Source organism: Lynx rufus, unplaced genomic scaffold (genome assembly GCF_022079265.1).
Source record: "Lynx rufus isolate CCGP_SWC_20201006 ecotype Redwood Valley unplaced genomic scaffold, mLynRuf1.p SCAF_13, whole genome shotgun sequence".
Lineage (NCBI taxonomy): Eukaryota > Metazoa > Chordata > Mammalia > Carnivora > Felidae > Lynx > Lynx rufus.
Genome location: NW_025814827.1, coordinates 24,007,819 through 24,032,655, shown reverse-complemented (window position 1 = coordinate 24,032,655; position 24,837 = coordinate 24,007,819).

The window sequence follows — 24,837 nt, the reverse complement described above, 5'->3', positions numbered from 1 at the left end:
AGGATCCATAAAGAAACAAGGGCCCTGAATGATACATTGGATCAGACGGACTTGACAGATATATTTAGAACTCCGCATCCCAAAGCAACAGAATATACTTTCTTCTCGAGTGCACATGGAACATTCTCCCAGATAGATCACATACTGGGTCACAAAACAGTCCTTCATGAGTATAAAAGAATTGAGATCATACCATGCACACTTCCAGACCACAATGCTGTGAAGCTTATAATCAAGCACAGGAAAAAGCCTGGAAAACCTCCAAAAGCATGGAGGTTAAAGAACACCCTACTAACGAATGAGTGGGTCAACCAGGCAATTAGAGAAGAAATTTAAAAATATATGGAAACAAATGAAAATGAAAATACAACAATCCAAATGCTTTGGGATGCAGAGAAGGCAGTTCTGAGAGGAAAATACATTGCAATCCAGGCCTATCTCAAGAAACAAGAAAAATCCCAAATACAAAATCTAACAGCACACCTAAAGGAAATAGAAGCAGAACAACAAAGTTACCCCAAACCCAGCAGAAGAAGAGAAATAATAAAGATCAGAGCAGAAATAATATAGAATCTAAAAAAATTGTAGAGCAGATCAATGAAACCAAGAGTTGGTTTTTTGAAAAAATAAACAAAATTGATAAACCTCTAGCCAGGCTTCTCAAAAAGAAAAGGGAGATGACCCAAATAGATAACATCATGAATGAAAATGGAATTATTACAACCAATGCCTCAGAGATACAAACAATTATCAGGGAATACTATGAAAAATTATATGCCAACAAATTGGACAACCTGGAAGAAATGGACAAATTCGTAAACACCCACACACTTCCGAAACTCAAACAGGAAGAAATAGAAAGCTTGAACAGACCCATAACCAGCAAAGAAATTGAATCAGTTATCAAAAATCTCCCAACAAATAAGAGTCCAGGACCAGATGGCTTCTCTGGGGAATTCTACCAGACATTGAAAGCAGAGATAATACCTATCCTTCTCAAGCTATTCCAAAAAATAGAAAGGGAAGGAAAACTTCCACTCATTCTATGAAGCTAGCATTGCTTTGACTCCCAAACCAGACAGAGACCCAGCAAAAAAAGAGAACTACAGGCCAATATCCCTGATGAATATGGATGCAAAAATTCTCAACAAGATACTAGCAAATCGAATTCAACAGCGTATAAAAAGAATTGTTCACCATGATCAAGTGGGATTCATTCCTGGGCTGCAGGGCTGGTTCAACATTCGCAAATCAATCAACGTGATACATCACATTAATAAAAGAAAAGATAAGAACCATATGATCCTGTCAATTGATGCAGAAAAAGAATTTGACGAAATTCAGCATCCTTTCTTAATAAAAACCCTGGAGAAAGTTGGGATAGAAGGAACATATTTAAATATCATAAAAGCCATTTATGAAAAGCTCACAGATAACAGCATCCTCAATGGGGAAAAACTGAGAGCTTTCCCCCTGAGATCAGGAACATGACAGGGGTGTCCGCTCTCACCACTGTTGTTTAACATACTGTTGGAAGTTCTAGCATCAGCCATCAGACAACAAAAGGAAATCAAAGGCATCAAAATTGGCAAAGATGAAGTCAAGCTTTCACTTTTTGCAGATGACATGATATTATACATGGAAAACCTGATAGACTCCACCAAAAGTCTGCTAGAAATGATACATGAATTTAGCAAATTTGCAGGATACAAAATCAATGTACAGAAATCAGTTGCATTGTTATACACTAATAACGAAGCAAGAGAAAGACAAATAAAGAAACTGATCCCATTCACAACTGCACCAAGAATCATAAAATATCTAGGAGTAACCCTAACCAAAGATGTAAAAAGATCTGTATGCTGAAAACTATAGAAAGCTTATGAAGGAAATAGAAGAAGATATAAAGAAATGGAAAAACATTCCGTGCTCATGGATTGGAAGAATAAATATTGTTAAAATGTCAATACTACCCAAAGCTATCTACACATTCAATGCAATCCCAATCAAAATTGCACCAGCATTCTTCTCGAAGCTATAACAAGCAATCCTAAAATTTGTATGGAACCACAAAAGACCCCAAATAGCCAAAGTAATATTGAAGAAGAAGACCAAAGCAGGAGGCATCACAATCCCAGACTGTAGCCTCTACTACAAAGCTGTATCATCAAGACAGCATGGTATTGGCACAAAAACAGACACATAGCCCAATGGAATAGAATAGAGACTCCAGAATTGGACCCACAAAGGTATGGCCAACTAATCTTTGACAAAGCAGGAAAGAATATCCAATGGAAAAAAGACAGTCTCTTTAAATGGTGCTGGGAGAACTGGACAGCAACATGCAGAAGAATGAAACTAGACCACTTTCTTACACCATTCACAAAAACAAACTCAAAATGGATAAAGGACCTGAATGTGAGACAGGAAACCATCCAAACCCTAGAGGAAAAAGCAGGAAAAGACCTCTCTGACCTCAGCCGCAGCAATTTCTTACTTGACACATCCCCAAAGGCAAGGGAATTAAAAGCAAAAATGAACTATTGGGACCTCATGAAGATAAAAAGCTTCTGCACAGCAAAGGAAACAATCAACAAAACTAAAAGGCAACCAACGGAATGGGAAGAGATATTTGCAAATGACATATCGGACAAAGTGCTCGTATCCAGAATCTATACAGAGCTCACCAAACTTCACACCCAAAAAACAAATAATCCAGTGAAGAAATGGGCAGAAAACCTGAATAGATACTTCTCTAAAGAAGACGTCCAGATGGCCAACAGGCACATGAAAAGATCCTCAACATCCCTCCTCATCAGGGAAATACAAATCAAAACCACACTGAGATATCACCTCACGCCAGTCAGAGTGGCTAAAATGAACAAATCAGAAGACTATAGATGCTGGAGAGGATGTGGAGAAACGGGAACCCTCTTGCACTGTTGGTGGGAATGCAAACTGGTGCAGCCACTCTGGAAAGCAGTGTGGAGGTTCCTCAAAAAATTAAAAATAGATCTACCCTATGACCCAGCAGTAGCACTGCTTGGAATTTACCCAAGGGATACAGGAGTGCTGATGCATAGGGGCACTTGTACCCCAATGTTTATAGCAGCACTCTCAACAATAGCCAAATTATGGAAAGAGCCTAAATGTCCATCAACTGATGAATGGATAAAGAAATTGTGGTTTATATACACAATGGAATTACTACGTGGCAATGAGAAAGAATGAAATATGGCCTTTTGTAGCAACATGGATGGAACCGGAGAGTGTTATGCTAAGTGAAATAAGTCATACAGAGAAAGACAGATACTATATGTTTTCACTCTTATGTGGATCCTGAGAAACTTAACAGAAACCCATGGGGAGGGGAAGGAAAAAAAAAAAAAAGAGGTTAGAGAGGGAGAGAGCCAAAGCATAAGAGACTCTTAAAAACTGAGAACAAACTGAGGGTTGATGAGGGGTGGGAGGGAGGGGAGGGTGGGTTATGGGTATTGAGGAGGACACCTTTTGGGATGAGCACTGGGTGTTGTATGGAAACCAATTTTACAATAATTTTCATATTAAAAATAAATTAATTAATTTAAAAATGTGTCAGGATATGTTAAGGTTTTATTGTGTTCTTAAAAAACAGATTATAAAAAGAAATCACTGTCTACCAATGGATAAATGGATAAATAAACCATGGTATATATATTGTATATATATATAATTATATATATAATATATATATATAATATACATGATATAATATATATACATATATATAAAATATTACTTAGCCATAATGAGGAATGAAGTACTGATACATGCTATAATGTGAGTGAACCTCAAAGTATGCTCAGTGAAAGAAGCCAGACACAAAGGTTGCATATTGTATGATTCCATTTGTATGAAATAACAACAATATATAAACCCATAGAGACAGAAAACAGATTAATGGTTTCCAGGAGACGAGAATGGAGGAATAGGTAGTAAATGTTTAATGGGTACTGGATCTCCTTACATGATGATGAAAATGTTTTTGAGCTATATGCCCTTGACTATTCACTTTTAAATGACTAATTTTATGTTATGTGAGTTTCACTTCAATTAAAAAAAAAAAAGAAAAGAAACAGGGGCACCTGGGTGGTTCACTCCATTAAGCATCTGACTCTTGATATTGGCTCAGGTCATGATCTCGTGGTCATGAGACTGAGTTCTGCATCAGGCTCTGTGCTGACAGTGTGGAGCCTGCTTCAGATTCTCTCTTTCGCTCTCTCTCAGCCCCTCCCCCGCTCACACATGCTCTCTCAAAAGAAAGAAGAAGTAAAAAAGGAAAGAAAGAAAGATAAGGAAAGAAAGAAAGAAAGATAAGGAAAGAAAGAAAGATAAGGAAAGAAAGAAAGAAAGAAAGAAAGAAAGAAAGAAAGAAAGAAAGAAAGAAAGAAAAGAGACAGCCATATATTTTCTGGATTAAAAACAAACTAGTACAAAAAAAATCTGGAAGGTGTTTTAACAGGTCTTATATTCTAGTTGGCAGAATTATGAACAAGTTTGATTTTAATCTTTTTGCATATTTGTTTCCAATTTTTCCACATTAAACATATATACATTGCTTTTATATTGAGAAAACATGTAATGATTAAAATTTTTTTTTAATTTTGTTTTTTATGTTTATTCATTTTTTGAAAGACAGAGAGAGACAGAACACAAGCAGGGGTGGGGCGGAGAGAGAGGGGGACACAGAATCTGATGCAGGCTCCAGACTCTGAGCTGTCAGCACAGAGCCCGACGTGGGGCTCAAACTCACAAACCGCGAGATCATGACCTGAGATGAAGTCGGACGCTCAACCGACTGAGCCACCCAGGCGCCCCTAAAATTTTAAACAAAGGGTGGCCTTTCAAGTCTACAAAGAGGTTAAATTTAAAAACTAGAAAACCATGTTCGTGATTAATATGTAATCTATGTCAGTTTTCTTATTGCAGAATTAGATCTTAAATGAGAATATAAGGAGTTGATGGAATATATTTTACTATTTTTAAAATATAATCATTTGCATACACTTGTACATAGAATTTCAAATATGAATACAAATGCCACATCTAAATTTGTTTTAAAATGTCAGTAGGTTCTATACTCTGAGTAAATCTACACAGAGTATGTGTTGAGATACCTAAGGGGATCAGATACCCACTGGGCCTTTGATCTTGGAGCTAATGATGACTTCCATAGCCCTACAACAGCATCAGGAGGCCTAACCCCAAGATCTCACCATCTTTGAAAAGTGGTTGAGGAGCCAATGGGAGCTCTAAGGCTCATACCTCTTTAGCAGTAGGGGCCAGAGACAGATCCACCATATCTACAGTTGATTTTGCTTGTCGGTTTTTTCTTTGCTCACTCCTCTCCCCGCCCCCACCACAACTGCACCTCAATTCAACTTTTCAAAATCCAGCTTAAAAATCACCTCCTGGGTAAAATCTTCCCTCCCCGGTGATATCAATCAAATACATTGATCCCACCTTATGATCCCATAAGTCTTTGTGCCTCCATTATAGGATTAATCACATTATTTCTATTAAACTGTACTTTTTGAAAAGTTAAGCCTTGGTGGCTTAGTCGGTTGAATGTCTGACTTTGGCTCAGGTCATGATCTCACAGTTCATGATTTCAAGCCCTACATTGGGCTCGCTGCTGTCAGTGCAGAGCCTGCTTCAGAACTTCTGTCCCCCGCTCCCTCTCAAAAATAAATAAATCTTAAAAAAAAAAAGACAAGAAAAGTTAAAAAGCACTACTTCCATGCAAATATAAAAAAATTATGCCAAATTTTATTCAACTCATTAATGAAGGAACCAATAAGATGTTAAAACTAGTTCAAATGAGAATTTGACATACAGATTTATATTCTCTGACAAAGCTCATTTGCATTGCTATGACCATGAATTATCTGTATTGCTATCAGTTCTCTAAAATTTAACTTCTATTCTCACAGTTTTAAAGTATCCTCGGGGAACCTGACTGTCTCGGTGGGTAGAGCATGTGACTCCTAATCTCAGGGTTGTAAATTTGAGCCCCACATTGGGTGGAGAGATTACTTAAAAGTAAAATCTTAAGGGGGTCTGGGTGGCTTAGTCAGTTAAACAGCTGACTCTTGATTTCGGTTCAGGTTTTTGAGACTGAACCCCAAGTTGGGCTCTGATAGTGTGGAGCCTACTTGGGATTCCCTCTCTCTCCCTCTTTTTCTGCCCCTCCCCTGCTCACAACGACTCTCTCTCAAAATAAGTAAATAAATAAATATAAAAAAATATTTGTGCCACAGAACTTATTATCCACAGGCCAATGGCCAAAGCTCTACTATGTTTTGGTTTCATAAAAGTAATGTGATCTTATAATGCATGGTGTTTCAAAGCCAGTCTTCAGGTAAGAAATCATTAAAATTGGTCAAGTAAAGTATGAACAAAAATAGAATAACCATATGATTCAGCAGTTCACTTCTGGGTATTTATCTGAAGAAAACACTAATTTGAACAGATTTTTGCACCCCCATGTTCATTGCAGCATTATTTACAATAGCCAAGATAGTGAAACAACCTGTGTCTATTGATGGACGAATAGGTAAATTGTAATACACACACACATACACATACACACACACAAATATTATTCAACCATAAAAAGGATGAAATCTTACTATTTGCAACAACATGGATGGACCTTGGGGGCATTATGCTAAGTGAAATAAGTCAGAGAAACACAAATACCATGTGATCTTTCTTATATACGAAATCTAAAAACAAAAACCCAAGGTCATATACAGAGAACAGATTAGTGGTTGCTAGACTTGCAAATAACAGAGAACCAGAAGAGAGACATTTCCATCTGGATGCATTCAGAAAAGAATGTTGGAGAACTATAATAATGAAAGCAAATAACTCACTACTGGTTATGTCAGATCAATGCAGGACAAATTCAAAATGGACTTTTCACATATATATTCTATCTTGAGATATTCTATGCCTTATAAATTATGTTGTAGGTAAAGACCTATTTTAGCCTTATATATTTGACTTCTTTTTTAAAAAATCCAAACATTTCTCTCCACAGAAATCATACCACTTTATTGTTAGGCATAAAATCTCCTAGTTAATTTTTGGAATGACATGTAGGTGTTTCGTTTTTAATACTGTTTTCCAAAGACTGCTGGGGAAGATGGCAGAGTAGGATGATCCTAAACGTACCTCATCCCACAGATACAACTGAGTAACACTCACATCAGTGTGATTCATCCAGAAAATGAGCCAAAGACCTGCAGAACAGACTCTCCACAGCTACACATAGAGGAGAGGCCACATTGAAAACAGTAGGAAGGGTAGAGACATGGTTGGGAACCAAGCTGACCCACAAGACTGTCATGGGAGGGAGGGCCACCACAAGTGTGGAGGAGGAAGAGGAGCAGAGCCCACACCAGCACCCCAGTGTGGGAGACCCACACTGGGAAAATGAATCCCTGTAAGATTTGGCTTTGAAAACTAGAGGGGCTTCACTTTGCAAGTTCTTATAATCAGTGCAGTTTAACACCTGGAACTTTAAAAATCAGCTGGCAAGGCTCTGGGAGAGCCAGAGAGCAATAGGAAATAGAATCCCTACTCTTATAAAAACAGCACTACAAACAGTCCCTCTGAGATACAGCATGGAAGCAGCGGTTTGAAAAACACCCAGGGTATACATGAAGGAGATTTTTTTACTAATCTCAGAGCATGTACTGAAGAGACAGAGATTTTTGGGAGACTTCTCCAGGAACAAAAGAACGGGCTGGCACTATTGCCTTCCCTCATCCCCCAGCCTAGATACGTGGACACCTGCAGGAACATTGCCAACAGTCTCCACCTAGCTTTCTAACAGCGTGCCCTTCCCCCACTCTCTCTGCAGACTTTCCTTCTCCAACCTGGCATTAGTAGCTCTCCAAATCAGTGTCAGGCCTGCTCCCATAGCAGACCTGTGCAAACCTTGCTAACACCACCTGCCCTGCCTCTGCATTCTCCTGCAGACCTGCCCCCTCTAATGAGGCCTCAACAGCTGTACATCCAACGCAGAACCACAATCATGGCATTGTGTAACCGGCCCAAAGTGACTCTTGCCTTGGGAAGAGGGAAGATAACCACACACACCAGTTTGACTATGGCCCCAGCAGTGCGCTGGTGGCAGACATCTGGTCTGAGTGCAGCCCCACCCCCCCCCAACAAAAGCCTCCCAGGAAATAACAGAGGGAGAGCGCCCTGCAGTTCAGTGTGACCACAGCTCTGGCAAATGCCTGATCTTACACAACTCAAGCCCAAGATGACCCCAGACTTTCCCCTTAAAAACACAGGGACCAAGCCCTGCCCACAATAGGCAGAGAGCCATTGCAGATGACTGAACTGAAGGCAAATGTGCCATAGAAGGGTAGATGCAACATATATAGGAGACACCCCTGAAGGACCAGATTATGGTGAACAGGGAACATCGCACTGCAGGGCACCACAGGACCTCTTCTTCATAAGGTCACTACTCACAAAAGCAGGAGACATAGTTGACTTTCCTAACACATAGAAACAGACACAGAGAGTTAGACAAAAAGGGGAGACAGAGCACGATGTCTCAAATGAAACAAAAGGACAAAATCACAGCAAGAGAGTCAAATGAAACAGAGATAAGTAATATGCCTGATAGAGAATTTAAAGTAATGGTCATAAAGTTACTCACTGGACTTGAGAAAAAAGTGGAGGATCTCAGTGAGATCCTCAGTAAAGAGATAGAAAATATTTAAAAAAATCAGTCAAATATGAAGAATTCAATAACTGAAATTAAAAATACACTAGAGAGAATAAACAGTATACCAGAGGAAGCAGAAAAATGGATCAGCAACCTGGATGACAGAATAACAGAAAGCAATCAAGCTGAACAGGAGAGAGAAAAAAGATTAATAAAGAATGAGAATAGATTAAGGAAACTCAACAACACCACCAAATACAACATTCTCATTATAAGAATGCCAGAAAGAAAGAAAGAGAAAAGGGAGCAGAAAATGTATGTGAAGAAAAAAATAGCTGAAAACTTCCCTCAACTAGGGAAGGAAACAGTCTAGTGCCAGGAGGCACAGAGAGCTCCCAAAATAATCACCAAAGAAGGTCCACACTAAGACACATAGTAATTAAAATAGCAAAGAGTAGTAATAAACAGAGAAGTTTTTAAAAATTTTTTAAATTTATTTATTTTGAGAGAGACAGAGACAGCATGAGCAGGGGAGGAGCAGAGAGAGAGGGAGAAAGAATCCCAAGCAGGTTCTGCACTGTCAGCACAGAACCCAATGTGGGGCTCGAACTCATGAAATCATGAGATCATGACCTGAGCCAAAACCAGGATTCAGATGTTTAACTGACTAACCCACCCAGGTGCCCCATAAACAGGGACTTTTAAAAGAAGCAAAAGAAAAGAGAAAAGTTACATGCAAGGGAAATTCCATAAGGCTATCAGCTGATTTTTCAGCAGAAACTTTGCAGACCAGAAAAGAGTGGCATATGTTCAAAGAGCTGAAAGAAAAAAAAAACCTACAACCAAGAATACTCTATCCATCAAGGCTATCATTCAGAATAAAGAAAGAGATAAAAAGTTTTCCAAATAAACACAAGTTTCCCACTAAATCAGTTTCACAAGAAATGTTGAAAGGGATTCTTTGAAATGTTAAAGGATTCTTTGAGTGGAAAGGAAAGACCATAAGCAGAAGTAAGTAAGCAGAAAACACAAAAACAGTAAAATTAAGTCTGTCTATAAAAATCAGTCAAGAGAGGGGCATCTGGCTGGCTCAGTTGGTAGAGTGTGTGACTCTTGATCTTGGGGATGTGAGTTGGAGCCTCACATTGAGTGTGGAGATTATTTAAAAAATAAAATCTTTAAAAAAATCAGTCAAGGGATTCACAAAATAAAACGATGTAAAGTATGCCACAATATGCCTAGAAGTCCAGGGGAAGAGAAATAAAAATCCAGTGCTTTTAGTACAGGTTCAAACTTAACCAACTTAATATAGACTATTATATACACAAGATATTATATATAAATCTAATAGTGGCCACAAATCAAAAAACCAGTAATAGGTATACAAAATAATAATAATAATAATAATAATAATAATAATAATAAAGAAAAGGTATTCAACTATATGAATAAAGAAAGCCAGCAAACCAGGAGAGAAGAGAGCAAGAGAAAAAAGGAATGGAGAAGAATTACAAAAACAACCATAAAACAAGTAACAAAATGGCAATAATTATTTTTGAATGTCAATAGACTAAATGCTCCAATCAAAAGATCTAGGGTAATGGAATAGACAAAAAAGCAAGACTCATCTATATGCTGCCTACAAGAGACTAATTTCAGACCTACAGACACATGCAGGTTGAAAATGAAGGGATGGAAAAACATTTATCATGCAAATGGAAGTGAAAAGAAAGCCAGAGTAGCAATAATTATATCAGACAAAATCGACTTTAAAACAAAGAATGTAACAAAAGACAAAGAAGGACACTACATAACCAAAAAGCGAACAATCCAACAAGAAAATATGACAATTGTAAATATTTATGTACCCAATATGAGAGCACCTAAATACATAACCAAAAAGCAAACAATCCAACAAGAAAATATGACAATTGTAAATATTTATGTACCCAATATGAGACCACCTAAATACATAAAGTACCTGTTAACAAATATAAAGGAAGTAATCAATAGTAATACAGTAACAGTAGGGGACATTAACACCCCACTTACATTGATGGACAAATCATCTACACAAAATCAGCAAGGGACAGTGGTTTTGAATAACATATTGAACTAGATGGTTCTAACAGATATATTCAGAACATTCCATCCTAAACCAGAACACACATTCTTTTCAAGTGCACATGGAACATTCTCCAGAACAGATCACATATTAGACCACAAAACAAGGCTTAACAAATTCTAAAAGATTGAAATCATGCCATGCATCTTTTCTGACCACGACGCTACAAAACTAAAAATCAACCACATGAGGGGCGCATGGGTGGCTCAGTCAGTCATGATCTCCCAGTTTGTGAGTTTGACCCCGTCGGGGTCTGTGCTGACAGCTCAGAGCCTGGAGCCTGCTTCAGATTCTGTGTCTCCCCTCTCTCTCTGCCACTCCCCCGCTCGCACTCTGTCTCTTTCTCTCTTTCTCTCTCTCTCTCTCAAAAAATAAACAAACAAAAAAAAATCAACCACAAGAAAAAATCTGGAAAGAACGCAATTATATTGAGATTAAATAACAGGCTACTAAACAGTGAATGTGTCAACCAAGAAATCAAAGAGATTGGGGCGCCTGGGTGGCGCAGTCGGTTAAGCGTCCGACTTCAGCCAGGTCGCGATCTCGCGGTCCGTGAGTTCGAGCCCCGCGTCGGGCTCTGGGCTGATGGCTCAGAGCCTGGAGCCTGTTTCCGATTCTGTGTCTCCCTCTCTCTCTGCCCCTCACCCGTTCATGCTCTGTCTCTCTCTGTCCCCCCAAAAAAAATAAACGTTGAAAAAAAAATTAAAAAAAAAAAGAAATCAAAGAGATAATCAAAAAAAAAAAAAAAAAAAAGGAAGACAGGGGCGCCTGGGTGGCTCAGTCGGTTAAGCGTCTGACTTTGGCTCAGGTCATGATCTTACAGTTTGTGGGCTCAAGCCCCACATCAGGCTTTGTGCTGACAGCTCAGAGCCTGGAGCCTGCTTCGGATTCTGTGTCTCCCTCTCTCTCAGTCCCTCCCCCACTCATGTTCTGTCTGTCTGTCTGTCTCTCTCAAAAATAAGTAAACATTAAAAAAAATGTTTTTAAACATAGGGAGACAGATGAAAATGAAAACACAATGGTCCAAAATCTTTGGGATGCAGCAAAAGTTTTTCGAAGAGAGCAGTTCACAGCAGTACACGCCTACATTAAGAAGCAAGAAAAAGTCTAATCTCAAAGAAACAACCTAACCTTATACCTAAAGGAGCTAGAAAAAGAACAAGCAAAACCCAAAACCAGTAGAAGGAAATAATAAGAATTAAAGCAGAAATAAACAAAATAGAAACTAAAAAAATAGAGAGAATATATCAATGAAACTAGAAGCTGTTTCTTTGAAAATATCAACAAAATTGATAAACATTTATCAGACTTATAAAAAAAAGAACTCAAACAAAATTAGAAATTTAACAGTAGAAATAACAACTGACACCTCAGACATACAAAGGGTTATAAAAAAATATTATGAAAAATTATATGTCAACAAATCGACAACCTAAAAGAAATGGATCAATTTCTAGAAACATATAAACTACCAAAACTGAATTAGGAAGAAATAGGAAATTTGAACAGACTGATTACCAGCAATGAAATTGAATCAGTAATCAAAAAACTCCCGCAAACAAAAGTCAAGGACCAGATGGCTTCACAGGTGAATTCTAATAAACATTTAAAGAACAGTTAATACCTATTCTTCTCAAACCATCCCAAAAAGTAGAAGGAAATCTTCCAAATCCATTATATGAGGCCAGAATTACCCTGATACTACAGCATTACTCTGATACTATAGGACATTGTCTCTGATGAACATAGATGCAAAAATATTCAACAAAATATTAGCAAACTGAATCCAACAATACATTTAAAAAATCATTCACCATGATCAAGTAGGATTCATTCCTGGGATGCAAAAGTGGTTTAATATTTGCAAATCAATCAATGTGATACATCACATCAATAAGAGAAATGATAAACACCATATGGTCATTTCAATAGATGCAAGAAAAGCATTTGACAGAGTAAAAGATCCATTTATGATATAAACCCTCAGCAAAACAGGTTTAGAAGGAAGATGCCTCACCATAAAGGCCATCTTTGAAAAACCCAGAGCTAACCACATACTCAATGGTGAAAAACAGAGCTTTTCCCCCAAGATCAGGAAGAAGACAACTCTCATTACTACCCTCACCACTTTTATTCAACACAGTACTGAAAGTCCTAGTCACAGAAATTAGGCAAAAAAAAGGAATAACATGCATCCAAATTGGTAAGGAGGAAGTAAAACTTTCACTATTTGCAGATGACATGATACTGTATGTAGAAAACTCTAAAGACTCCACCAAAAATTACTAGAACTGATAAATGAATTCAGTAAAGTTGTAAGATACAAAATCAATATACAGAAATCTGTTGCATTTCTATACACAAATGATGAAGCAGCAGAAAGAAAAATTAAGAAAGCAATCCCATTTACAATCACATCAAAAAGAATAAAATACCTAGGAAAAATCTTAACAAAAGAGGTGAAGACTTGTACACTGAAAACTATAAAACACTGAGAAAAGAAATTGAAAAAGACACAAACAAATGGAAAGATACTCCATGCTCATGGATTAGGAGAATAGATAATGGTAAAATGTTGGTAGTACACAAAGCTATCTACAGATTCAATACAATCCCTATCAAAATAGCAACAACATTTTTCACAGAACTAGAACAAATAATCCTAAAATATGCATGGAACACATAAGACCCAAATAGCCAAAGCAACCTTGAAAAAGAAGAAAGCTGGAGGTATCACAATCCCAGATTTCAAGATATACCAGAAAGCGATAATAATCAAAACATATGGTACTGGCACAAAAATAGACACATAGATCAATGGAACAGAATAGAACCCAGAAATAAACCCAAGATTATATGATCAGTTAATCTATGACAAAGGAGGCAAGAATATGCAATGGGAAAGAGGCATTCTTTTCAGCAAATGGAGTTGAGAAAATGGGACAGCTACATGCAGAAGAATGAAACTGAACCACTTTCCTACACCATACATGAAAATACATTAAAAATAGGTTGAAGACTGAAATGTCTGAAGCCATGAAAACCCTAGAAGAGGGCACAGGCAATAATTTCTTTGACATCGGCTATAGCAACATTTTTCTAGATAGGCCTCCTGAGGCAAGGGAAACCAAAGCAAAATTAAACTGTTGGGACAACATCAAAATAAAAAGCTTATGCACAACAAAAGAAAAAGCACAAAACAAAAAGACAACCTACTGAATGGGAACAAGATAGGTTAATTTTACCTATTTTTGAACTTTACATAAAAGGGATTATATAATGTGTTTTCTTTTGTATCTGGCTTCTTATGTACATTATGTTTTGAAATTCATAATGTTGCATATATCAATAGTCTTTTTTTTTACTGCTAAGTGGTGCTCCACTATATGAATATAACAGTTTATATAATTTATTGATGAACATATCCTTTGTTGGAACATCAATGGCCATATATCTTGTTGAAACAGACACCATTTTATTAATTTTCAGTGAGAAATGTAATAGGCTGGTGGCCCAGACAGTGGGGTCAATCTGACCAACCTGTTTTCTCCTTGTAGGTTCATGAGATGGGCAGCTAAATCTTCAGAAAGTGTCTGTAGGAGTCTGGAATAAAATAGAACAAAGGGAGTTTGCTAGATGATTCAAATATCTAACTCTCAACAGAGCTATTCTCTTTTTTTTTTAATTTTGTAAATGTTTATTTTTGAGAGAGAGAGAGAGAGAAACAATTCAGGCAAGGGAGGGGCAGAGAGAGGGAGACACAAAATCTGAAGCAGGCTCATGGCTCCACGCTGTCAGCACAGAGCCCATCGCGGGGCTCAAACCCACAAACCATGAGATCATGACCTGAGCCGAAGTCAGATGCTTAACCAACTGAGCCACCCAGGCGCCCCTCAACAGAGCCATTCTATCAAGAGGCTTGACATAAAGCTAGATGACTAGGACCAGTATTTTACCTCAGTGATTTTCCTTTGTTTCTGCACAGCTGATTCCATACCCTTAAGATTGATATATCCTCTCTTAAGACAATTCCATCTTAGGCATTTACTCTTTAAGAATATGCTCTGAGGGGTGCATGGGTGGCTCAGCCAGTTGAGGGTCCAACTCTTGATTTTGACTCAGATCATGATCCCAGGGTCACGGGATCGAGCCCTGTGTTGGGCTCTGCACTGAGCATCGAGCCTTCTTAAGATTCTCTCCCTCTGCCCCTCTCCCCTGCTTGCACTCTCTCTTAAAAAAAAAAAAAATGCTTTGAGTATCTCAGCTTTTGATTTTCAAATGAATTCTCTGAAGTCCCCTTTTCCTGCAACTCTCAGTTCTTGCATGGCAGACTTGCCTGTTACCTTGGCCAAAAGGATCACCTACAGGATACAGCCCATGTGTGGGTTAATGGTGCTCCAGCTACCTGGAGGAATCATGGGGAGTCAGTCCTCTCTGCCTTACTCTGAAAGGTTTGGAGGAAGACATTAAAAGTTGTCAAATGTGTAGATGTCCAGGATAGCCTATGAAGGAAATAACGGAATCAAATGCAAAATGATTTAAACAGACTAAAGCACAGAGCCAAACCAACAATGTAAATATAGAGAATTAGATATAGGTTCAAAAGAAATCAACCACAAGTATAGTTTTGGAAAACCCTGATTTGTGAACATTTCCACTTGAATACAAAGGTTTATAAAAACTGCAGTATTAATAGGAGCATAATTTTATTTTACTCTGCATTGATCCAGGGAATAATTTTCAGTCCTAGCTACTGTAATTTAAGAGAAATTATAATTCTAATAAGTAAATTCATAAAGAAATGACCAGCTAAGTGTTCTGCATCCAATTCTGATGTTTATGGAGACTTTTTCCCACACCATCAAGCAATTCCCTGACACTGGCTGCCTGTCCTACAATTCAGCTCAATTCTGACACTATCTACTCCAGATAGTGGCATATCCCACAGGTTAAGGGCTCGGTGCTACAAAACTATGCCTCCCAGCGCACTTCAGATGCTAATTGCAACTTCAGGTTGTCACCTGTGCTTCTGACTGAATGGCTATAAATCAGAGGTTCCCACAACCCCCTCCTTGGGTTCTATTAATTTGCTAGAGCCATTCACAGGGCCTAAAAAAGCAGCTTGCTCACTACATTACCAGTTTTTTATAAAGGGATTATAACTCAGGGACAGCCAGATGGAAGAGATGCATAGGGCAAGGTATAAGGAAAAGGTGCCGAGATTCCATGCCCTCTCTCAGTACCACCACTCTTCCCAATCTCCACATTTCATCAAACCAGAAGCTCTCTGAACTCTGTCCTTCTGGCCTTTATGGAGGTTTCACTGGCAATTAGCATTAGATTCAAACTCCAGCCCAGAAGTCAGGGGGGTTGAAACTAAAAGTTCCCACCCTCTAATCACATGACTGGAGCCCCTGGCAATCTGCCCCTATCCTTAGATTATGTCCAAAAGTTACTTCATTAACATCACAAAAGACACCTCTGTCACTCTTTTTTTTTTTTAGTTTATCAAAATGCTTTACTATTTTTTTATTTTTTAAATTAAATTCCAGTTATTTAGCATACAGAATAATAATAGTTTCAGGTGTACAATATAGTGATTCAACACTTACATACCACACCCGGTGCTCATCACAATAAGCACGTTCATTAATACCCATCACCTACTTCACCCATCCCCACCCACCTCTCCTCTGGTAACCACCAGTTTGTTCTCTATAGTTGAGAATTTGTTTCTTGGTTTGCCTCCCTCTCTCTTTTTTTCTCCCTTTGCTCATTTGCTTTGTTTCTTAAATTCCACATATGAGTGAAATAGTATGTTATTTGTCTTTCTCTGACTGACTTACTTTACTTAGCATAATACTCTCTAGCTCCATCTACATCATTGCAAATGGCAAGATTTTATTCTTTTTTATGACTGAGTAATATCCCATTATATATATATATATATATATATATATATTCCATTATATCTATATCTATCTATCTGTACACACACACTGCATCTTCTTTATCCACTCATCAGCCAATGGACCCTTGGGCTGTTTCCATAATTTGGCTATTGTAGATAATGCTGCTATAAACATTATGGTACATGTATTCCTTTGAATTAGTATCTTTGTATTCTTTGGGTAAATACCTGGTAGTACAATTGATGGGTTGTAGGGTAGTTCTATTTTTAACTTTTTGAGGAACCTCCATATTGTTTTCCACAGTGGCTGCACTAGTTTGCATTCCCAACAGTGCAGGAGGGTTCCCCTTTCTCCACGTCCTCACATTTTATTGTTAGTTTTAGGCATTTGGACAGGTGTAAGATGATATCTCATGGTGCTTTTGATTTACATTTCCTTGATGATCCGTGATGTTGAGCATCTTTTCATGTGTCTGTTGGCCATCTATAGGTCTTCTTTGGAAAAATGTCTATTCATGTCTTGTGCCCATTTAAAAAAAACTTTTAATGTTTATTTGTTTTTGAGAGAGACAGAGTGCGAGCGAGAAAGGGACAGAGAGAGAAGGAGACACAGAATCCAAAGCGGGCTTCAGGCTCTGAGCTGTCAGCATAGAGCCTGATGCAGGCTAGAACTCACAAGCCATGAGAGAATGACCTGAGCCAAAGTCAGACGTTTAACCAACTGAGCCACCCAGGCGCCCCTCTTCTGCCCATTTTTTAATTGGATTATTAATTTTTGAGTTTTATAAGTTCTTAATATATTTCGGATACTAACCCTTTGTTCGATATGTCATTTGCAAATATCTTCTCCCATTCCATAGGCTGCTTTTTAGTTTTACTGATGGTTTCCTTTACTCTGCAGAAGCTTTTTATGAAAGTTCAAAACTTTGGTTTTACTTTTGTTTCCCTTGCCTTCTGAGATGTATCTGGAAAGAAGTTGCTACAGCCAATGTCAAAGAGGTTACTATCTTTGTTCCTCTCTAGGACTGTTATGGTTTCAAGCCTCATATGTAGGTCTTTAATTCATTTTGAATTTATTTTTGTGTAAGGTGTAATAAAGTGGTCCAGTTTCATTCTGCTGCATGTTGCTGTTCGGTTTTCCCAATACCATTTGTTGAAGAGACTGTCTTTTTCCCATTGGATATTCTTTCCTGCTTTGATGAAGATTAATTGACCATATAGTTGTGGTTTTCTATTCTGTTCCATTGATCTGTATGTCTATTTTTGTGCCAATACCATACTGTTCTGATCACTGCAGCTTTGTAATATAACATAAAGTCTGGAAGTGTGATGCCTCCAGCTTTGCTTTTCTTTTTCAAGGTTTCTTTGGCTATTTGGGCTCTTTCATGTTTCCATACAAATTTTAGGATTGTTTGTTCCGGTTCTGCGAAAAATGCTGTTCGTATTTTGATAGGGATTGCATTAAATATGTAGATTGCTTTGGGTTTCTCTGTCACTCTTATCACTTAATAAATTCCAAGAGTTTTAAAAGCTTTGTGCCAGAAATAGGAATGAATCCCAAATATATATTTCTTATTACAAATCACTCTAACCCACCAGCAGTAAATTATTCATTCAACACATATTCAAGTATTTATTTTATTCCAGGCACTGTCAACTGGTGGGAGTACAGCAGTGAAGAAAAAGACTAAGGCTCTGTTTTATGGTTCTTACATTCCAGAAAGAAGATAGAAAATAGGCAAATAAAAATATACGTTGGCGGGGGGAGGAGTGCCTGGGTGGGTCATTTGGTTAAGCATCTGACTCTTGATCTCAGCTCCAGTCTTTTTTTAAAGTTTGTTTGTTTATTTATTTATCTAGAGAATGTATGTGCACAAGTGGGGGAGGGGCAAAGAGAGGGAGAGAGAGAATCCCAAGCAGGTTCTGCACTGTCAGCACAGAGCCTGACACAGGGCTCAAACTCACAAACCATGAGATCATGACCTGAGCCAAAATCAAGAATCTGATGCTCAACCAACTGAGCTACCCAGGCACCTCTCAGCTCAGGTCTTGATCTCAGGGTTGTGAGTTCAGGCCCCACATGAAGCCTACTTAAAAAAAATAATAAATAAATAAATAAATAAATATATATATATACACACACACACACACACATATATACATATATATACATATATACACACACATATGTTTATATATGCATATATATGTGTGTATATGTATAAATATGTATTTATATGTATATAAATACGTATTTATATATGTATATGTATGTGCTTATACATGTATATTTATTTATAAATATAAGTATATATATCTACATATATATGTATGTATATGTGTGTGTGTGTGTATATATATATATATATATATATTCCAGAGAAGTTTGATGAAGAAAAACTAAGTAAGGTAAAGGAGAAAAGAGAGAAAAGGGAAAGGCAATTTGAGATAGAGTGTCCAAAGAAGACCTCTCCAAACAGTGACATTTGAACAGAGACTTAAGTGATGCAAAGCATCAAGAGGTAAGAATGGCGTTTACATTTATAAATAGCTTAAAATTTTTTGAAGGAAGAGTAATATTTCATGACATTTGAAAAATTATATGCAATTCAAATTCCAGTGTTCAAAAATATTTGTTGGAGCACATCCACACCCACTCCTTTATATATCATCTGTGATCACTGTTGCACTATCACAGTAGCGTTGATTGGTTGCAACAGAGATGATATGGCCCACAAAGCCTGAAATATTTACTGTTTGATCCTTTATGGAAAATGTTGACCCCTTATATACGAGAGCAAGCCCTGCCAATATCCGGGGGGAGGGGGATGCTCTGGCAGAGACAATGGCAAGAGGAAAGGCCAGGACTCTGATTGGCCTGTGTTCAAAGAACTGCACAGAAGACAGTGTGGCTGACAGGCAGGGAGCAAAAGGGGGCTGGCAGGAAATGGTAGAAATGAGATCAGAAAGGGAACTGTAGGCCAGATATTCATGAGGTATAGAAGTAACTGACATGGGAAGCCACTGAAGGGGTTCTAAAAGAGAATGGCATGATTTGACAGCTGTCTGCATAATAGACCGGAGAGCAGTGGTTCTTACTTAACCTGTGGCCCATGGATAGGAAAAACATGCATCTTTATTGTCACCACACTGTAGCTGTAATTTAACACTACTAACATAATTAATTCAGTTATGAATTAGCCAACAAAACACAGTGACTTTGTCAATAATAGGAATCATAAATATTTTCATACCACAGTTATTGCAATTATCTTGAAATATCATGTATTAATAGCACAGAGAAATCTTTACTACACCTCTTCTGTATCTTATTTAATGCATTAATGAAGAAATAAATAGATATATGTTATCTCTATATTATATAGAGATACATAGCATTATTATATCACAAATTCAGTTTCTTCAATGTAATTCGTTTCCTGGTTAATGCATTGTGTTTTACTTTATGTATTTAAAAACACCCTTCTGGATTCCATATGCTTACCAGACTGCCAAAGCGGTCCAGGGCCCAAGAAAGGAATGGAAGCAGAAGGAAGCATTAGAAGGACTAAATTAGAGAAGACAGTACTAGGTGGGTCTAGGATAGCTGTTTTAACCTGCCCAGTACAGAGCAAGCACTGAATATATGTTAATTATTATTGCTACTATTAACATATTAGTGTATACTGTTATGGTCTTTTAGCTGTGTGTGATATATGCTACTTTGTGATTTGACTTTTTCCTGAAAAAATATATTGCAAACAACGTCCCTTGTCACTACGTTTTTTTAATATCACTTTAATGGTCAAAGTGTAGTTAACTGTATCTGGTGTCACTGCAATAGGCACCTTTGCAGTAGACATCTTTGCTGTATAACTATTGGCCATAAGGCAATTTTGCCATAAAAGGTAAAATAACTGGTTGACAATTTGGTGTCAATTCTTCATTGGCAAATCTTCCTTGACAGAGTTAATGTATTAAAACTAGCTGTCAGTTCAGTTTCATTTCTCCATTAACAAAGTTCCCATTTTTGTATTATACAAATCTTAACTAGCCCTCATAATTAACAGTATGTAAATATTAGCCAGCCCTCATAATGGTCTATAAAAAGTGATGGGTAGGGGCGCCTGGATGGCCCAATTAGTTAAGTAACTGACTAGTTCAGGTCATGATCTCATGGTTCGTGGGTTCGAGCCCAGCATGGGGCTCTCTGCTGTCAGTGCAGAGCCTACTTCAGATCCTCTGTCCCCCTCTTTCTTTGCTCTTCTCCAAGCTGGTGCACATGCGCACTCTCTCTCATGCTCTTGAAAATAAATAAACATTAAAAGTAACAAAATGGGGCATCTGGGTGGCTCAGTCTGGGTGTCTGACTTCAGCTCAGGTCACGATTTCACAGTTCATGAGTTCGAGCCCCGTTGGGGCTCTGTGCTGACAGCTCAGACTCTGGAACCTACTTCGGATTCTGTGTTCCCTGTTTCTCTGCCCCACTCCTGCTTGCACTCTCTCTCTGTGTCTCTGAAAAATGAATAAACGTTAAAAAACATAATGAAGTGATGAGTAATGGGGGTCTTAAGATAGTGGATGAAACAAGTATGTTTATTGGCTTGACAGAAAACACTGCGATAAAAACGTACTGAAAGTGTGAATTAAGAATGTAAAGCTAGAGCACACACAATACTAGAAGATGCTAACATGTCAATTACAATGATTACAAGCCTCCGTTACAAAGGCACTACAGCATTAGCATTTCTTCCACATTTCCCATAGAACTTTGGAATGTCTATCAACAGACATGTGACAATATGCCAAAAACAAATAACAGTGTGTGAAGCCTTCACAATGCAGTACAAGGCTTTTTTATTTTTCGTGATTTTACCATTTATGTTAAACTTGCCTTACGGCCAATTAGTTACATGACAAAAATGTTCGCAGCAAATATGCTTGCAGCAAAGATGGCTACAACAAAGGATGCTTAAGGCGAAAATACGTGGAACTGTTCATTGTAAAGATGTATCATTATTTATTCAATTAATCCTCAATCGTTGGAAATTTACATTTTTGGTTTTTTATTATAAAACAAACAAACAAACATTTAAACTCCAGCATTAAATATATACAACATTGTTATATTTTTTTTACATCCATGATTATTTCCTTAGGATAGATTCTAAAATTAGATTCTAAATTAGATTCTGAAATTTCCATTTCAGTTTCCTTCATATTTGGGATTTCATCTTTATTTCTTGGATCATATATACATGAGCAACTGTCTAACCCTCCTGATTCAATCCAACTACCCAAAGTTACCTCAAATCCACCTGCACACACCTTTTATCTGGTCTACTCTGACTTTCCATATAGAATTAAAACAGGAACCAAAACTAAATTCCAAGCATCCACTTGGTGGCAGTATTTCCTAAATATTGGGTAGAATGTCCGGGAGAAAATAAGTACTTTCTGTTATTTGAAGAGTACTTTCCATGTAAACCCAATCCTACAAAGTGATGTCCAATGTCACATGAATGGAAAGAGGTAGGATTGCTACAGGAAATACTTATTAGGTCAGTACAGCTGTATGGTAATTCTAGAAGTTTTCTTTGAGGGTTGCTTCAACAAATAGCTTCTTTCAAAATTTGTATGTTAATTTTTCTCACTAAAAAATAGCAGATAACAAAAATGTTTTGAAATAGAGAGAAGAAATCACATTTATTTTTAGTAACATAACCCATTAGCATGTTATTAAGTTTCTTTCTGGTCCTTTTTCCTCTAAGCATATTTTTATAGTTGCAATCAAACTGTACATAAAATTGACTTCTACTTTCCTCCAAATATTAATCACATTGAAAAATTAATATATTGAAATAAAATATATTAAAATGTTAATGGTACTTATTTCCAGGAGAAGTTATGGGCTTTATTGGTTATTTGCTTCTTTAAACAATTTTGTATTTTCTCCTTTTAAAATCAGAAAGAAATTAGTCCTAAAAATTCTATTTGGTTCCATTTGCATTCTATATAACCCAACATTTCTTTTATGTATGTATTTATGTATATATGTATGTACTGAGAAAGAGAGAGGGGGGAGAGAGGGATAGAGGGAGAAAAGAAGAGAGGGAGAGGCAGAGAGAAAGGGAGAGAGAATCTTAAGCAGGCTCTATGCCCAGTCAGGAGCCCAATGTGGGGCTCCATCTCAGGACCATGAGATAATGACCTGAGCCAAAATCAAGAGTCAGATGAGCTACCCACGCACCCCTAACCCAACATTTCTACCTCCAGATATATCCCCAACAGAAAGGCATAGAAACGTGTTTCATAAGGCAGGAACTAAATTGTTTATAGCAATATTATTTCCACTGTCAATTGATGACCTTGCTTCCTATTCATTGAGAAAACTTATGCAATCGCAAGAGCACTTCCACAAGCTATCTACCACCTCCCATCCACCGGCAACTGCACACACATGCTGGGCCTTCCCCCTGTTACCGTGAATGGAGGGATCATGCTATGGCCAGCCTGTCTGCTGTACCCTAGCTAGATCTTAACCCTCACACATATTCAAGAGCATGGGCTTTGGCAATTCTTTCCCCTCTGTCCTACATCTTTTCTTTTTTTTCTTTCTTTCTTTTTTTTTTTTTTTTTTTTGCTTTCCACTGGATTGTCCCCATCAATATACAAATAAACATGTGGTATTTGCCCCATCTTAAAAGAATCTCCCTTGACCCAAACTCCTTCTCCAGCTTCTACTCCTTTTCCTCCATCCCTTTACAAGAAAACTCAGCGGAATATATGCCTGCACTCATTGTTTCCCATTTCTCTCCTCCTGTTCCCTCTTAAACCTATCCAGTCAGGTTTGACCCCAGCACTCAAACTGAGGCTGTCCTCAAGGTCACCAAAGCCCCGATGCTACTAAACCCTAAGTTAGTTTTTCTGACATGATCTTATTTGACCTATGAACATTTGTTGTAGATGATCACTGTCTTTCTTCCTTGGACTAGAATCTCTTTTTGTTGTTCTCCCTTATTTTACTTCTAACCGTTCAAGGGCCCCAGGGCTTAGTTGGGTCTCCTCTTTTCAGCCAACACTCACTGAGATGATGATTTCATTTAGTTTCATGGCTTTAACTGCCATCTGTATTTAATGGACTTCCAAATTTAAGTTTCCAGCTGAGGCTTTTCCCCTGAACTCAAGACTCATGAGCTTCTGAAAGCCACTCACCACCACTAACACACATGCATGCACGTGCGTGCGCGCGCGCACACACACACACACACACACACACACACACACATCTGTTTCTCTTGCAGTTTTTCCTATCTCCACTAATGACAATTCCATCCTTCCAGGTGCTTAAGTCATTTTGACTTCTCTCTCACACCCCACATCTGGTTAATCATCACTTTTTGTTAGCTCTAGAATTTGGTCACTTCTCATAACTTCCACTGCTCCCACCCTGGTGCAAGCCACCATCAGCTCCCTATTAGATTACTGGAATAGCTTCACTTCTCTTCCTCTTTCTATTCTTTCCCCACTTCAGTTTGTTTTCCAGACAGCAACTGAAGTGATCCTTTATTTTAAAATAGTAAGTCATTGGGGCACCTGGGTGGCTCAGTCAGTTGAGTGACCGACTTCAGCTCAGGTCATGATCTCACAGTTTGTGAGTTTGAGCCCTGCATCCAGCTCTGTGCTGACAGCTCAGAGCCTGGAGGCTGCTTCTGATTCTGTGTCTCCCTCTCTCTGCCCCTCCCCCACTCATGCTCTGTCTCTCTCTGTCTCAGAAATAAATAAACATAAAAAATTTTTATTTTAAAATAGTAAGTCAGATTCTGTCACTCAAAACTTTCTGATGGTTCCCCATTTGGAACAAAACCCCAACTCCTTGCTGTGACCTACAGGATCTTGTCTTTATTAACTCTCTCACTTCTTTCCATCCCTTCAACTCCTCTCTCCTTTATTCTCCTCCAGCCATGGGGTAGGACCAGGTACAATCCTACCCCAGTACCCCAGGACCTTTTCATGTATTCTTTCTCTGGAGGTATCCTCCAGATATCCACAGGGCTAGCTCCCTTACTT